The sequence below is a fragment of the Eptatretus burgeri genome, chromosome 11 (assembly GCF_056783735.1).
Source record: "Eptatretus burgeri isolate ZD-2024b chromosome 11, Ebu_testis_v1, whole genome shotgun sequence".
Lineage (NCBI taxonomy): Eukaryota > Metazoa > Chordata > Myxini > Myxiniformes > Myxinidae > Eptatretus > Eptatretus burgeri.
This window is the reverse complement of record NC_140971.1, coordinates 63,936,512-63,952,950: the sequence shown is the minus strand read 5'-3', so window position 1 is coordinate 63,952,950 and position 16,439 is coordinate 63,936,512. Positions and strand designations below refer to the sequence as shown.

The 16,439-nt window shown below is 41.5% G+C and overlaps 1 long non-coding RNA gene across 2 annotated transcripts; it reads left to right on the top strand.

Moving 5' to 3' along the window:
- Window positions 1–895: 895 nt before the first annotated feature.
- On the top strand, window positions 896–5,217 carry LOC147017237 (uncharacterized). 2 transcript variants are annotated; one of them, XR_015049408.1, is made up of 4 exons: window positions 896–2,497; window positions 2,750–2,806; window positions 2,972–3,008; window positions 3,143–5,217. It is a non-coding gene; the product is annotated as an uncharacterized LOC147017237 (long non-coding RNA). The 2 variants fall into 2 exon arrangements; XR_015049407.1 differs by having other exon boundaries at window positions 896–2,806.
- Window positions 5,218–16,439: the final 11,222 nt, after the last annotated feature.

Sequence of the window (16,439 nt, the reverse complement as noted above, 5' to 3'; positions counted from 1 at the left end):
GCCGCGATTTAATCGCTATCGGTTTGCAGACCGGCGACAAGTTAGCGAACAGCTGGGAGGACGTCACCTCCGCGGTGGTCAACGCATTTAAAATTAGACGAGGCTTGCTTCCTCCAAAGGGTATTTCGACGCTCGTATGCTGCTTGAGGACATTATGACCCAGAATTACGTCTGCGCACAAATCACGAAGCACCAGTACCCTTACATCCCGATGCGTGTACCCTTTTACGTCCAATTCAACATTGCAGTACCCTCGTACGCGGGATTGTAGTGAGGTGGCGGCCATGCATACCGTATTGTCAGTCGGGTGGATTATCCATTTCCTGCCTTTTACTAGCGAGCTGTTGACGAAACTTTCAGAGCTACCGGTATCAATCAGTGCCTCAGCCATATGCCCGTTAATTCGTACGTTGATGATAGCCTTGGATAGATTCCCCGGTGAGGCTGCAGTTAGTTTCTTTTGTGAGTAGAGAGCCGCAGAAGTGGGTTTATTTCTCCTTAGAGTAGATTTACATACCCTGGCATAATGCCCTTTCTTGTCGCAATTCATGCATGTGGCATCTCTGGCGGGGCATTTTTGACGAGGGTGCCTTTTGTACCCACAAAAGAAGCATTTACCAACCGGAGCAGTCGCTGAGGAGTTTGACGTGGCCTGGGTATCCGGCTCCTCGGGTGTTTCTCCATCCCCTATGTCTGGCTGTGTCTGTGCCAGTGGGGTTCCTTGGGTTCCCATCGTAGCAGCGTTCATTAGCAGCATCGGTGTCCCAAATGACTCAGATTGCTGCTGAGCCGTATCCATCGCTCGTGCCTGATTGACTACCTTGTCAAGAGTGGGTTGCGCTTTCTCTAGTAAGCGTTGCCGTATGTGGGCTGATCTGAGTCCTTGGATGAATGCCTCCCGTGTGGCTTCCTTTCGGTGTTCCTCGGCGCTTACGGCCCGGAAGCTGCCGTCTTTTCCCAGCTGATTCAGAGCTTGCAGGAACTGATCAATTGTCTCCCCGGCTGCTTGCTTGCGTGTGTTGAGAAGATGTCGTATGTATACCTCGTTCTTGGGCTTCACGTAGAGCGCTTGCAGCACGTCGATCGCTGCTTCGTAAGTGTCGCACTCCGAGAAGAGCCTGTACACGCTGGGCGAGACATGATTCACGAGAGCGGCAAATTTGTCAGCTCCCTCCTCGATGATGGTCAGATAGTGTGAGAAGGAACAGAACCAATGCGACCATTTCATTTCTGCGTCAGTCGCGTTTGGGTCTGCGTTGAACCTCTCGGGTTTGTAGATCTTGTCCATCGTTGGTTGAGAGAGCCGAGAAAACCAAATGGAATAAATTGAAATGAGAGCGAGAGAAGAACCTTCAGAGTTTAGGCTTTATTCCATTTGATTGGAGCCGCTTCTGCGGGCACACCGGGGAATACAGGTTCAGCTAGGAGTACATAAGCAGTAACGTATACATGTGCAATTAATCATTGCAGAATAAATCCGCGTAAGCACGGAGTTCGATATAATCTCCATTCTCACCAGTCAATGAGCTCCTTCAGTCAACGAGCACCAAGTGAACAGCCGATGTAAATGGCAATGCCCCGGGGACAATCACCCCGTGCCGCGGAGACCTCCCCTTATACGCGAGACGCACAACATGTGATCCCGCGTCATGTCCCTCAATTCACCTCAATTCACCACAATCACAATTGATGCTGGGGACCTGAGTATGTGCCTTTTCAAGGTTTGATATCGTTCTTCTTCATCCGTTTCAGCTGTTTCCCAAGGTTTGAATTTATTGTTCAAATTATTAATTAATCCCAAGGTTTGAGTTTTCCCAAGGGAAACAGCTGTTTCCCAAGGGTTTGAAAGCTGTTTTTCCCAAGGTTTGAATTAATTGTTCAAATTATTAATTAATCCCAAGGTTTGAATTTTCCCAAGGGAAACAACTGTTTGAAATTATTAATTTTTTGTTTTTTGCATGTTCAGCCACACATGAACGAGCAGCACGCACGTACGGGTCTGTGTGTCTGTCTGCGACCACTGTTTCTCGACCACCACTGGTCCGATATAATTGAAACTTTCCACGTATATTGCTGGGGCCTGAGTATGTGACTTCAAGGTTTGATATTAATCAGACAAGTGGTTCCCAAGTTACGGCCATTTATTTGCCAACCAATGACAGGACACGGTGCTATGACATCACGAATGATGTCACAAATCGTCTTTTTTGCACGTTGACGTCACAATTCTTCTTCTTCTTCGTTTGATATGACGTCACAATTGACAGTGGGGACCTGAGTATGTGCCTTTTCAAGGTTTGGTATCGTTCTTCTTCATCCGTTTCAGCTGTTTCCCAGGTGTTTCCCAAGTTATGGCCATTTATGATATGGTTGGTCCGATCTAATTGAAACAATGCCCCAATCCAGTCGTCGTTTACAAGAGCGAAGGAAGAAAGCTGCACGTATGGGCACGCACCTACGGGCCCGCACCTACGGGCACGCTCCTACGGGCACACACGTACGGGCATACACGTACGGGCACGCACTAGTTTTTATAATTCCCTCAAAGTCCCTTGTCCTACCTCTGAGTCATCCTGCCAGCATGAGATGTGGAATTTGAATGAAGGAACCAGGTGTAAGGAATAAAGAAAATGCTCCTTAACACTCTTTATTATTTCAACGAGCCCTATAACGTTGTTGACCTTAGTCTTGCTGCTAAAGAAAGAGTTTATTCCTCTCGTTCCAATCCCAACTGTCTCTTCATCTTTAGTTTCATCAAAGACATGAAGAAATGTTTAGAGAAAGAGGAGCAGCATTGTGCATAGAGGTGAGGTGCTGAAAGGCATTCACTGATGTATGTCAATGTTTCGCATGTCCACATAATTGAAATCACAGGCCAAGATTAACACATGCTTTCCTCCTGTGGCTTTATTAAGGCAATTTACTCAGAATGTCCTTAATCTTGCCCAAATCAATTTGCTTTTTTCAACAGGCAGTGGTTTGGAAATAAAAGAATTACACCCATTCACGTAAGAGTGCCAATATATACCCCCATGACATTGCCATTCGGAAACAATTCCGCTTTTGTGACCCGACGATTTTGCACTAATTCCATCCCAAGTTGAAATGGCATATGAATGATGAATCTTTAATTTATTTTCAGGAGATGCTGCTCAAGTTCACCCTTTTATACAACGTCTATGGCTCATGGAAGAGCTGTATTAAACGGGATTCAAGTGACTGGCTTTCACAAGAATCCTCCAAGCATCACTCATGAAGAATAAATGAGAGGAATGAATTGCCCTGCAGTCCAAGAAATAGGAATTTGGGATTTTGTTGGAAGTCCGAGAGGCATCTACTGTACATCTATGCAAGCATTGATGAATTAACCATATGCAAGGAGAGAGTGCATGGGAGGTGAAGGGAGTAGGTTACATTGAGGAAACAAAAGGAGAGAATGGAAGGGAAGAGATGATGGCGAGAAGGAAGAGTCGGGGAGTTGAGGAATTGGAAAAGAGGGGAAGGAAGTTTTGAGCCACAATAAAGGTAAATGGGAAAGGCATTGCATGTGGATATCCAGGGGAAGTTGGAGAAGAGGAGGGGTGAGAGTCAGAGATTCCACTTTTTTCACCTTAGGGTAAATAGTATAGTAATCTCCCATTATTGTTTGTTTGTTTTTTTAGTCACAGGCCAACAAGAGCTCTGTGTTGCTGTTGTTGTTGGAGTTCTTGTTGGGGGTCGATTTTTGAAATTGCACCCATTGGTCGGAAAGCTGCCGGACCACACCCTCATTGGTTGCTTGACTCCCCACACCAAGCAGACACACAGAAAAAAAAAATGACATGGCCACCATCTTGATTTTCTGGTGGACCAAACACATTATGCCTGGAGGACTCTGCTGATTATAAACTGCCCAGGTTTTTCTCTTTTTTTTTTGCATCACAGGTTGTGAAAACATTGCGGTCATTCTTTTTAAAGATACTCTGAGGTACCTTTAACACTGAAACATGTATTAATAGTTGGACACATTCAATGAAGTAACACAAACCTGAACAGGAACAGCATAATTTGTAATACTGTAGAATACATGCATTCCCTTACAAGGAACTTAAATGCAGGAGACAATTTGGCCCATCTAGCCTGTGCAATTGTTGCATGCCAGTGCTCTACCCTTTTAAAAGATGAGCATCAAGGAAGGAAGCAGCACATACCATTTTTAGTCTTGGTATGACTCAGCTGGGGGCTGGAACCAGCTTGAACAACCAACCTTGTGAACTTGGAGGGGGCACTCTAACCATCACACCACCGACTCTAGTCCTGAAAGAAACAAAAACAAGAGCAATCAGATTGCAGACCCTCAACTGGACTTGTTTTGTGTGTTGTGTTGTGTGGTGTTTGTGTAGTGTTGTGTTATGTAATAAGAGACATAATTAGAACTGCCACTTCATAAATGCTGACAGTGATGACTGGTTCAGCTATTTCAGAAATTAAGATTTTTGAAGATTAAAAAAACAACAATGTGGCTGCTGAATCACGTGACTGATGACGTCATCAAAAATTGTGGACCATTTTATTCCTCGATGACCCTCAAAGATTTTCATACTGATCAGATGTAGCGTTCTACATATGCAATTGTGACATTATAACAAAGGCACCTATGATGTAATAAAAATCACACTCATTCACCATGAGGAGTACTTGTCATATGCCAAGATTCATTTTTTTCCTTGGTGTCGTTTCAGAGATACAGAGGTCCGAAGTTTTTTCATTTTTCCAATATGGATGCCACACCACGCGACCTATGACGTCATACTTATCATTGAAACATTCAACCTACGTAGTCACATCAATGTTGAAAATTTAGTCTCAATCCGACAAGCGGTTGCGGAGAAAAACATGAAAGTTCTGTGTGGACAAACAAACAAACAGACAGACAAACGGACCCAAATGCAATACCCTCTCCTTCAGCGAGGGAAACCAGAGCATTCATAGAACACCTTATCCTACGCAGTCTTCAGAAAATGGACATGGAAGGATCTTTTAAAGTCTTACAGGCACCACCTGAATTTTTTGTCTGAATGCTAAATCTCTCAGTTGCACTGCCCTCAGGGTATGAGACGGCATAAATATTTTGTCCAAGTACTGCTAAATGGAAGGTTGTTGAAAATGCCAAGAAGGCAATTTGTTTTCGACAATGTTCAAGTGTATAATTCAATTTATATTAAATAAAGGTTTTAATATGGTTGTCGGAATTTTTTTTTGAAATGTTACCACCATTGATGCACCGTCTATTACATCACCATATCTAACCCGTGCATTAATTATTCGTGCCTGTTGTTGGTGTCATTTATGACGTCCCTAAAAACATTAACTTTCCTGTTTGGAATAATTTTCAATTTTGTTTGACTGTCAGACAGACAGACAGGCAGACAGACTTAAGCAATTACCTCACTCCTCTCTGTGATTGCATGCTTTGGGTGAGATTCCATACAATTTGCCAAATTCAGAGTCAAAGTGCTGCTAAACTGTAAGTTTGTGTTCTGATTCGTGTTCCACAGTGTTCAAAATATAAAATTCAATTAAAATTCAGTTGGAACTCGATTATAGCTTGACGTACAGTATGTAGACAGACAGACAGACAGACAGACTAAGTGAATGAACCAATTGCTTAACTCCACTTTTTACTTCGTGTTCACAGGGTCGTAATACCCAAACAGGGAGGGACACAAACTCTGGACCCTCAGATTAAATGTCTGATGCTTTGCAGACTGAGCTATCCGGGTGCCAGAATTAAAAATCTTGGAAATTCAATCCAAACCAGACACCCACAAGCTTATCATGACATAAGAGAATAATACATGCATGGGAGTTGATGCACCAAATAAATGGACCGAAGGCATTTATGGAGTTTGGGAATTTATGGGGGAATGGGAATGGGGTTTAAATTTATGGGGAATTTATGGGAATGGGGTTTAAACCACAATGAGAGATGTTCATTGTCTTGCACGACGACATCATACATGGGATGAAGCAGTCTCCAAATCTAACACACACTAAACTTGTGAAAGCAATGCAATCAGCATTTTCCTACTGGGGCATACCATGTGTTCCAGAACTTGCATGTCAGTGGCACAAACCCAAAGACTTTGCCTCGAGCTCCCCCCTCTCAAAAAACCCCTAATTTGTGGACATTTCCTCGGGGAATGACAATGAAACTGCCAATCAACGTGGTGTAAGCCCGAAAGCGTAACGTGTCCTTTTCTGGCTGAAACGCATGCGACAAACTTACTCCACAATCTTGAGCGAGTGATGTTTTTTAAATATAATACGTACACTATGACTAGCAAGGTACCCATGCTATGCATGGGAGGGAGCCCAAAAGCAAACACAATGTGGGAACAGCGAATGCCAAACCATGAACCAATAAATTTCACATTCCTACGACACCTCCAGTCGAACGTCAGCCATGGACAGCTGGTTCGTGAAGAACTTGGGCAAAAAACTTACTTCAGCTGATGAATCTGCAAATGCTGAATCCACAAATGTCATGGTTGGAAACCCTCACATAATTTCCTCATTTTGCTATAAACTCAATCTTTCTCTATTTTCATTCCAAACAGCATCATTTCAATCACGAATTAATAATATACCATTAATATAACAAAATACAATATTACAAAAACTCATGAGGAAAACGAATATAGACGCCATTCTCACGAGACACCCAACATAAAAGAATCTGCCGGCGAGAAAGGGCAGATACAAAAACACTTCATATGGATCGAAAATTAAAATCATAATTGCATTGATAAATTTATGAAACCTCCCCCCAACTATAGAATGGATAAAAACAGGGTCATTCGGGTGGAAAAATCGAAATCACAATTGTATTGAGATATTATCGAACCATCAAATGTTTCTGTCAAACTCGTGATTGTGTTTACTTCTGGATCGGAAGGAGTTTCGTACGGATCAAAAGTCAAAATCATAATTGGATTGAGTTATTTATGAAACCTCCGACCCACCTTAGTTCATCTACTGGAACTCCAAAAGGTTCCACAGAAGGAAGGCCAAGCTGTCTTTGAGATTCCACATTGGCAAAATTGAGTGATGACAAAAAAAGTGTTTTTTTCCAGAACACCATTTGACCTTGACCTTTAACCTGGAGGGGTGTGATGTAAGATGAAGCATAAATGTGACTTGCTCTCAACTATCTAGAGAGGGCAATTTAGTTCGGATTGGACAAATCTTAGTCAAGTTGTGGTGAAAAACATTAAAATGCCTATAATTGTGTCATGACCATAAACATTAGGTCAAAGAAAAAAAGTTATGTGAGCTCCGTGGAATTTTTATTCCAATTATTGATGCAAACATTTATTCAGAAAGTCGCAGTCGGCTCTGATATTCAGCTCAGATATTGGCAGAAAAAGGGAGAAAAACCGAAATGGTGGTTCAGTCTTCCTATGTGTGTGTAAGAACTTGACCTTTACCCTGAATGGGGTATGCTGTAAATGAAATTGTAATGCACCTTTCTCAAGGCTATATAGAATGGCAATTTTGTTCCAATCGGATAAACCTGTCATGTTTTAGTGAAAGATCTGAAAATATCGAGAATTGGGTCATCACCTTAAAACTAGGTCAAGGTCAAAAATTATGTCAGCCCTGCATGATTTTATTCCCATTGTTGATGCAAAAATTCATTCCATAAGTCCCCAGACATTGGCAGAAAAAAAATGGAGAAAATCCTAAATGGTCGTTTAGTACTTTAAGAGGTATAAACCTTGAACTTTAATCTGGATGGGGTATGCTTAAAATTAAATTTAAATGTGCTTTTCCATGCATTATCAAGTGAGGGCAATTTCGTTCTGATCGGACAAATTATTCATCGAGTTATGGTGAAAAAAATGTTAAAATGAATATAATTATGTCATGACCTTAAAATTAGGTCAAGGTCTAAAAAATTAACTCATGTAAATCAACTCACGTAAATCAAAATCCATTCTGCATACTTTCTATTCCCATTATTGTCCCAAAATTTCATTCCGAAAATTCAAGCTGGCTCTGAGATACAGCTCGGAAATTGATAAAATTTGGAAATTTGGAGTGTTGAGAGTGCAGGAAGAAGAAGAAAAAAAGATAAGTAATTTTATAAATGGTGGTTTTGTACTCCCGAGGGCCAAAGAAACTCAATGGTACCATTAAAAATTGGTTGTGCCAATTACAGAAGCAAACCCTACAGCAACAATCAGCCTTCCCCTACGCGACAGAGGAAGGATTAAACATTCATGGACACAACGTTGAAATGTATGACTGAGTTTGTCTGCGAAGGAGAAGGGAGCAAAAAGCACAGCTGATGGGCAACCTGAAGGCTAAACTACATGCTGTAGGGCTGTTGCAAGAGACAGTGAAACCGTATCTCACCCCACCCCCCCCCCCCCGAGTGCTGAACCACACCCAGGTTGCTGATCAAAATTAGCATTGGATGGTTTTGATAGCCAAACAAATTGTGCCGAATCGAAAAGAAAAAGTTCAATTCAACACATTTACATCAGATCACATCACAATAAAATGCCTGATTACAAAAAGATGTTTTTTTGTCATAACTACAATGTACTTGATCAAAATCAAAATTGAGTAAACAGGTAACCAAGCATAACAAGCCTTAAACATAACATTACTTTTCTAAACCTTAGTACTTAACTTTACATGTTTCATAGCAAGCTTGCAAATGGCAGCTGTCTTATAAATGGCCTACGTAGTAATGTGCATACTGACTGCATGGTCCCAGTCTATGGAGAATAGCACTGGGAAAAGGAATGATGATGAATCAACTGTTGGTAGCCGAAGCAATCTGTTAAGCTGTGATAAGGCATACGCCACACAGTTGAAGGACAATTAAAGGATGATGAAGGATGAGAGATATGTCGCAGCTTCTGATGATCTACAAGCAACCTTGGTACAGCAACATTCTCTGAGGTTAGTGGTTACACAACCATTCAAAGCTGTATGGCAGCAAGTGGCTTGCAGTCATGGGTCGAAGGGAAATGATAGATAAGATTGTGCCACTCTCAATACACCTGTGACTCTGTATACCACCGAGTCATTACTTTTGGTCATGGCTAGTCTTCAAACTGGAAAGCTTTACTTCTGTGAATGTACTCTTGCAGGTGATTTCAGGTGATGCAGGTTATTTTGCTTGCATCCTCTCAAATTTGCCAATATAATTTCTCCAACTTGTCCAGAACCAGCTCAGTGCCACTCTCCAATGGGTTTCAGCTGAGTTTTCCTAGATCAGACTTCACAGAATTCAGGCAATGGTTCAGCTCTCCACTGATGCTGCAGTGGCCAACTCTGTGCTCCAGCCTTATGAAGTGCTACGCCCAATTCTAGCCAAATGTGAGACCCATGGTGACCTCTTAACTCCGACCAGCCCTGACCAACTCTTTTCTCGTCTGATTGACTGGTGCTTTTATTTTGCATACAGAGTCGAGGCTTGAGGAAGAGCGAGAACCCAAAATGGACAAGGATATAACAGAACAAAAAGAACAACAAAAAGAGAGAGGGGACACACCCAACAGCAGGGCAGAGGAAAGAAATAGAGGGAGACCTGGAGGAAGAAAGGGCATGAGGGAGAAAGAGATCAAGAGGAGGAAACGAGGTCATCGAGGTAGGGGGTGGTGTTGTGAGGCCTAAGTCACATTTGCTCTATGGCGAGGATACGGCGGCCGTACGCCCTCTGAATTGACAAATGTGCGGCGGCCGCAGAGTTTCTGAGGTGGCCTCACGGTGGCCCTACGCCGTATGGCTATATTTTACAGGCCGTAAGGTCGCCGTGGAATTATAACGCGGAGTTATAACTTTTTTCATTTCTACGTTCGCCGTAGCAATTCGACAAGCTGAAAAAACAAAACTGGTAAAAAAAAAAAAAAAAAAATTAACCCATTCGTTACCGTCCGCCTGGCCACACGTTCGCCTTAGGGCCCCCTGCGGTCCCCCTGCGGTCGCCTTGCGGGCACCTTGCGTCTGCCTTGAAAATTCTATGGCCGCCGCAGGAACGCCCCAAGGTCACCGTGAGACATCAAATCAAAGACCGTATGGCAACCCCACGTTTTCGGTCTCCACAATTTATAAATACGCCGTGCAGCTCCCCGAAAAATAAAAACATATGTGACTGCTACATTGTGTGACCGTGGAAATACTGTGGCCGCTGTATAATTGCTAGTGGCCGTAGATTTTGGAGACTCCACGGCCGCCATGGCAAATGTGACTTAGGCCTAAATACGCCGTGTGGCTCCCCGAAAAATAAAAACATATGTGACTGTTACATTGTGTGACCGTGGAAATACTGCGGCCGCCGTATAATTGCTAGTGGCTGTAGATTTTGGAGACCCCACGGCCGCCGTGACAAATGTGACCTAGGCCTGAACAAGCTGGATACAGGTACAAACTCTAAATCATAGATGTGAAAGAGAAAACTGTGGAAGAATCAGCATTCTTGTCATCTTTCTTCCCATATGCCATGCCATGCACATGGTGTCTGGACACAATTTGAGCAACATGCCAAATAAGTACTGGCTAAATTCCATTTGTTTTCAGAAACAAACCTTCAATATAAAATATAACATTTGCAGGACTATATAAAACTAGAACGGGCACTCATAGAGCGCATACCTTCACCGCCACTACTTTTTTTGTTCTTGGTATGAGTGTGGGGAACTGGTTTCATATGAATGGTCTTATGACACGAACCACATATCTATAATGTCATGATCCCCCCCCCGACTTTTGGGGGCTACGGACTAAATAACAATCAACTCACGTCGTTTTGGCGAGTCTTCACTCGCAAGCTCGGTGAATACGTTTCAACAATAGAAGGTAATCTCGTTTGATGCTGGTTTCATGCAAATCGAATAAGAATTGACTGAGTTATGCAGAAAACCGCATATTTTTCAAGGGCGTGACCCCCCCCCCCAACATTTTACCCCAACCGGTGACATGTGTTATGACGTCATTGTGTCACAAGATTGGGCATTAAATTCTGAACATTTTGGTGCTGGGTTCATGAAAAGCGGACAAGAATTGACCGCGTTATGACAAAAACCGCATATTTTTCAAGGTCGTGACCCCCCTGACCTTTGACCCCTAACCGGTAACAAGAGCATGAGCGTCACTGTGTCATATTGCATATCACAAGATGAGGCGTTGAATTCTGAACATTTTGGCGTTAGTTGCATGCAAATTGAATAAAAATTGACCGTGTTATCGTAAAAAGACGATTTTGACCTTTTCGTGACCTTGACCTTGACCTTTGACCCGAACGATCCCAAAATCTAATCGAATGCTTCAAGGCTAATAACCAATCATCCAACCAAATTTCATGCAATTCGGTTTAATACTCTTTGAGTTATACGAATCACAAGATTACAAATAAATAAATCAATAAATAAATAAATACACGCCGACCAAAACATAACCTTTCGCAGAATGCGAAGGTAAATATATAATCAAAACGAATGTGTTGCAGATGAGTAAGATACAGTATTATTTCATCTTGCTCTCTTTTCCGACCATTTTCGCAGACAGTGATGCCGATGCCTGCCTGCTATGTGCTTGTCAAGATGAAGCTCATTCATATTCTAAACTATTCCTAAACTTTAAATGATTCTCAACGTGAGGCATGCTTGAATGCTTTCAATTAAATCAACGAGATATCAAACATCATATTTCTATTGAGCACATCCAATAATAAATAAGAGGGGATTAAAAAGTATTTCAAAATCAAATAAATGACCAAATGCAGCACTGGAGTATCAGGAGGAACCAAAACAGACAAAGATGGAGTCATCAGGAGGGGCCTGGATAGGATTCGGGTTTCCGCTGCTACTCCTCTCCCCTCATACCCATCCAGGTGCAACCAAGTGAACTTCACAAAAACTATTTGCAAGATTCACCCCTCCATAGACAAAGAAAAAGAAAGAAAGAAAGAGAGATGGAGGGCAAAAATAACACCAACAGAAAACACACACTCAAACCAGAAATACCTTACCACTTCTTGGTTGGTGTTTCCTTCTGAAAGTCGAGGTAAGAGGGTGACCTTTCTGTGAATGAACCATGCAAACAAAGTAAATTTAAACTGTTGGAACCAACGATTGAGAGTATAAATGTGGATTAAGTTTATTTGAAAACGAGACATGGTAAACCCAGGATAATTTACCAAGAGCAATGTTGCAAAGGAAAAAAATATGTCTTGGATTATTGGTGAAAGACATAAAAAGTTTGGAAATAAAAGTTATACTTGAGTGCAGTACCCGGTTGATTTGAGCAGTCCATTGTGGTGAACTTGTCGTCAAAGACCAGACACGACAAATTGTTAGAGCTAGGGTCCTTAAATAACCTGCTAAAGGCAAGGCCTATTACTAAAAGGTTCACAACTCTGATAACCTTAGATTCCTTTTAGTGCAGAGCCAATGTCTGCACTCATGTTCGGTTTGGATGGGGCACGAGGCCACCGTGAGACATGCCAAATCCCATTTAGGAAAGACAGAAAGCAGTTCACAGCAAAACATTTCCATGGTGAAAACCCTTTTTCTAAGTTGAAGTGTGTTGTCTTCTTAACTATTTGTCTGGATTTCTTTCCATCCACTGAAAACTGCCATTCTGTTGTGTTGCTTGGAGGGGAATGCTGCATCGCAGATCACATGAAGTTCTTTGGGTGAAACATTAAGCCAGGTGATTTTCCTGGACCACACTCACATCAAATCTGCCTATCCTGGGTTCACATCTCGACCCAGGTATGAACTCTTACCCTGGTTTTTCATATACAGAGCGAGGTACCAATACATGTGCCATCCCTTGGATGGATGTTAAACTGGGTTTTTCATCTGCTAGCATTAGTTAGTGGACGTTAGATATCCTCATGGAGTGTGAATTATTGCACCTGGAGCCCAACATCATGCAAGATGGATGGCTAAGGCATTATATGCCCTCAGGATCTGGATGTTTGGGAGACCATTTAAGCTCATTGGCTGTGAAGAAAGAGGACTCCATGACATCTGCCTCTTTGTTGTTCGAGTCTGCCTTAGGGCATGGTTCACCGCTGTTCATGCCATTCCTGCTTCTCGCAATGACTTTACCTTCCTACAACGTCTTGTTATGTATAAGAAGGTGAATTGTTCCCTTTTAAAATCTGCCTGTTCTAAATTTGCTGGACATCTATGGTATTTCAATGAGGTGCTCATTGGTTTGGCATTGCTTGATTCACCTGTAACCACAGAGTCAAATGAGCAATTTTAAAGGCAGCAATTGGAAAGGAAGACAGGGATAAACCCCCAAAGCTCTTCCAGCTGAACATCACAAAGTCTGCAGACATACCAAATGAGGATTTTCTCACAAAGAACACAATGGACTTCTTCAGATGCTTCAAAATCCGGATGTTTTTTATGGATTCTAACTCTGAATAATGGGAGCTCAAAGAGGATTGCAAAGAGGCATTGCAGACTGTTGAACACTTGAAGTTGGTAAATGACAATGCTGAAAGATGTGTGAAAATCCTCTTATTGAGGAGTACAATGCCATCATAACAAAGAAACAAGAATACAAAACAAATCCTCCTTCAGGTTGTGTGGAACCATACAAGTCGCTTTCCTAACATAAAAAAAAACAAAACAATATCGATGCAAAAGTAATGAACTGCACCTGGCAATGAGTACCAGGCCACTGCAGTCCAGAACTTCAACCTCGTTGAGCAAGTCCAAATATATGATTCAAAATGGATGAAATTTGACATGTGATTTTTTTTTTGTGCATTGGAACAAAATTAGGGGTGGCAAATTTAGGATTTTGGACTGTACCTTTTACCTGCATATAAGAATTATATATGGTACATATACAATCAAGTCTGTGGGCCCCAGACCCCCAGGCCCCAGGCCTTCACTGCATAAAAAATTCCGCATTGTTTGTCGCAATTTTTTTATTTTAGAATTTTTTTTCTAATAATGGGGAAACAATGTTATGTTCAGCTAAGTTCAATGTATTTTCACTCTTTTTATTGTTTTGTATACACCGTCGAAGCTCGTATGAGAGCTAATACACATAACATACAACAAAGGGAGCAGGAGACAAGAGAGTACGAGAGGGAAGGAAAAAACAGTGTGAAACAGAGACATGAGGAGATCAGTGGAAAGGAGAGGGATTCCAGGTACCCAACTGAAGAGGCCACCTCAGGTTAACCCACTGAGACCACCATCTGGTGGACAACACCTCAGCACGACCCCAACACACACAACAGTGTATGTTGGGGAGTGAAGTGGTTTGTGTTGAGCGAAGTGCAAATCCTGCCACCAAACTAACCCAACTGCAGGAGGACGTCCACAGCTGCAGTTAGCATCAGATATGGTTGGCCATCAACTCTCAAGGAGCTCTTCTACTATTTGGCAGTTTTTGCATGAAAACCTACTGGGTGTCCATTTCCACACAACCTCCACAGCAAGGGGGGGGGGTGGGGGCAGTTTATGTCACCAGCACTCGACTATGAACAGATTAGTACAGATTTTACACGATACCCATAGCAAGTCGCAGATCTGATCTGGCCTGACCTGACAATCAAGGTTATCAGCCAGGCTGCTTTGTACTAGCCATTCATGTAGCACAATACAAAGGTTATCAGCCAGGCTGCTTTGTACCATCCATTCATGTCGCACAATAGAGGGCACCCATCCCCAAGTGATCCCCCAACCCTAGCATCCGAGTCACCGGATTACAGGCGCACGCCACTATGCCCAGTATGTTGGGGAATACGACACCTATAATGAGAATAATGAGGTGGACAAATAGAAGCTAAACAAACAGAAAGGAACACAAATGGGGGATTGGGGTGGAAGGAAGAGAAATCAGCTGGTGTGCAATACTTTGCATTAGCATTGCAATATCACTCATTACTCATTCATTACCAGTGATTACTGCATCAATTTGCTATATACTTCTCTAACAATAAACTTTTGAGATTGTGTTTAAAGCTATTAACAACAATGGTGTGCCTGAGGCTCACCAAGTTAATTCGAGTATAAATAATAGTTATGTTTGCAAAGGAAGTTATTGTTTGTTGTGCATGGTACATATTACCTTGTTTTGTCAGGTAATTATGAATGACTTCATTTTTAACAAAAATCTGAACAAGTTTTTGGGGCATCTCATTTTGATTCAGCCTGCACATTATTAACCCGAAATGAAAAATGTATATTTCTTCTATTTTGAGAACCTCATTATCATAACAAAAGAATATTTGAATGTGAATGTGAACCTTCACTGCATAAAATTTTCATAACTATTTTTGTAACACCAGTATTTTGTCCAGCAATAATTTAAAGGAATTTCCCCAAAAACTATGCCATAAATCAGTCGGGATAATTTGAAGTGGAACATAGTAAAGAAGAACTGATTTAAGAAAATAATATTTATTAATATATTTATGACACCATTCCTTCAATAATTTGATTTGCATAAAGTAACTAGATGCATTTTCCACATCAATTCTTCATCAATCAAGAGTCCAAGAAGTGTTTTTGAATGAACCTACAATATAATTGTATCATCCAATAAAATAGGTCACAAGCATGGAGACCGAGTTGCTGAAAACATTAAATTAGTTTTCTCCATATTTAATGACAATCTATTTGCCTTCAGCCACTCAGAAACGCATTTAAGTTGTATATTGAGAGTATCCAATAATGTGTTTACATCAAGATGAGAAAAAAGGCTACATATATATATATATATATATATATATATATATATATATATATATATATATATATATATATATATATATCTGTGTATGTATCCTAATAGTGAAGTAAATTAGACAAGAGCGAGAATTGCTTTGCAATACATCTCCAAAACTGGTCCCAATTAATGTTTGGGAGATAAAAAATTTGTTTGTGTTTAATGCATGCTTGAGCTGATACTGGGACCAAAATTAAGAAGAGTATTTTGCTCAATGCGGAGAACAATGCTCCATGATCGAATTGGAATTTATACCCACCGTGTTTGGACTCTTCGGCAAAATAAAAGGAAACGCAATTTTCATTTACCGATATCTTTTGTAGACAAGAAACCAATAAAGACAACTGGGATAACAAACCAGAGATAAAAATGATTTTGCTTTAATACACGCTCAAGCTAATATTGGAGCCAAAATGGAGAAGAAGAAATTCTCCAACCCACTGTGTTTTGTTTGTTTCTAAGCTTTGCCTATTTCATACTAAAAATAACCCGATGTGCATACATGAAGCAAAAACATGTGTTTGGCTTTTGTGCATATATAATACATTGTGATTATATCTGGCATCATTCCAATTGCACTCAGCCATGGACTAACACCCAGGCCTAACACCCAGACTTAACACCCCGGCCAAATGCCTGAGGCCTGCCAATCTGTGCTCCTTCATGCATTGGCGGCACAT